We start from the raw sequence: 1,342 nt of genomic DNA on the forward strand, positions 1-1,342 counted from the left end.
ATGAGACTTTTACTTTCGCTTGGGATCTGGACGCAGATGGCCAAGCCTGTGGTGGGCGACGGCTCGGACGAAGAACCCTTTCGTTGTGGGTGTAGCGACAAAGAACATGGTGAAGAGGCTCTCAGTGCCTCCAGAGAGCTACGTCCTTCATATGGACGCGACGTTCAAATTAAACACGTCCGACTACCCAGTCTTAGTGGTTGGTATATCGGACCGAGCTCGCAGCTTCCATCTCGTGGCAGTTTTTATCGTCTCGCAGCGGACGCAGCCAATCTACGAGGCGTGTTTGGCTTCTTTAAGCCGCCTGTACTACTGGATTACAACTAAAAGGCTGGCTCCTCGATACGTAATGGGAGACGCAGAGAAGGCGCAGCGGAATGCCATTTTTATGGTATTTCGCGAAAATCCACAGCTTCAGTATCTCATGTGTTTTTTCCACGTAATGACTAACGTGGAAAAGAGGCTGAAGGGATTTCCCTCACATGTAGCAGCAGCACTGGTTCGTGGTCTGTACGACTTGCACTTCGCCCGTGACGAAATATCATTTTCCTGGATGCTGGAGCAGTATTTGCAGACCTGGAGATTGTACCCTTACCTGGTCGACTTCTGTACGTACCTTGACGAACAACGGCTGCGAGGAAACTTTACTATGTGGCAGTGCTTTCGAACTCCCTGTGCGTTTGCTACCACAAACAACCCTGTTAGTTCAACCGAGTGTTGAAGCGTGACTACACACTGCGACGTCGCCTTAAAATGGGAACTCTGCTTAAGGAGTTACGCGACTGTTGCATGAACGAGTCGCGCAAGCAGCGGGTATTTCGCACCACCCCAGAAGCAGCACCAGCCCTCACTCGTCGCGTGGTGGAACTCGTCCGAGAGAAGCTGCTAGCTCGCAATACTGCTGCTGACGGGATGTTTGGAGATGCTGAGGTGATGCACGTGGTAGCCCATCCTGCAAAGCGTATCGTGGTGGAGGGGGCAAAGCGGTCGACGGAAGAGCAGATAGCGGCTTCGGCCCAAATGGGCGCTAACTACGCGCGTATGGAGGTGCAGGACGAACCTCCTCACGGCTGGCCTGTTCAACTACGCGCGAGATGGTGTCCATGTAACTATTGCTACAAGTTTGGAACCTGTGTTCATGTTCTTTTTGCTCTCCGGGCATCGGATCGTCTTGATGGAGCTGGGCGGCGGGTGCTTGTGAGTCGACGAACTACTGGCAAGCGCAGTAGCGATACGCTGGGAGGAAGACCTCGTCTTATTGGGCCTGCGCTGTCTCTAGAGTAAAGTATCAGCTCCAGCACATGCGTACGGCTTGGTAGATACTCAGGATCGGGTGCAGTGG

Source organism: Phytophthora infestans, genomic scaffold, assembly GCF_000142945.1.
Source record: "Phytophthora infestans T30-4 supercont1.5 genomic scaffold, whole genome shotgun sequence".
Lineage (NCBI taxonomy): Eukaryota > Oomycota > Peronosporomycetes > Peronosporales > Peronosporaceae > Phytophthora > Phytophthora infestans.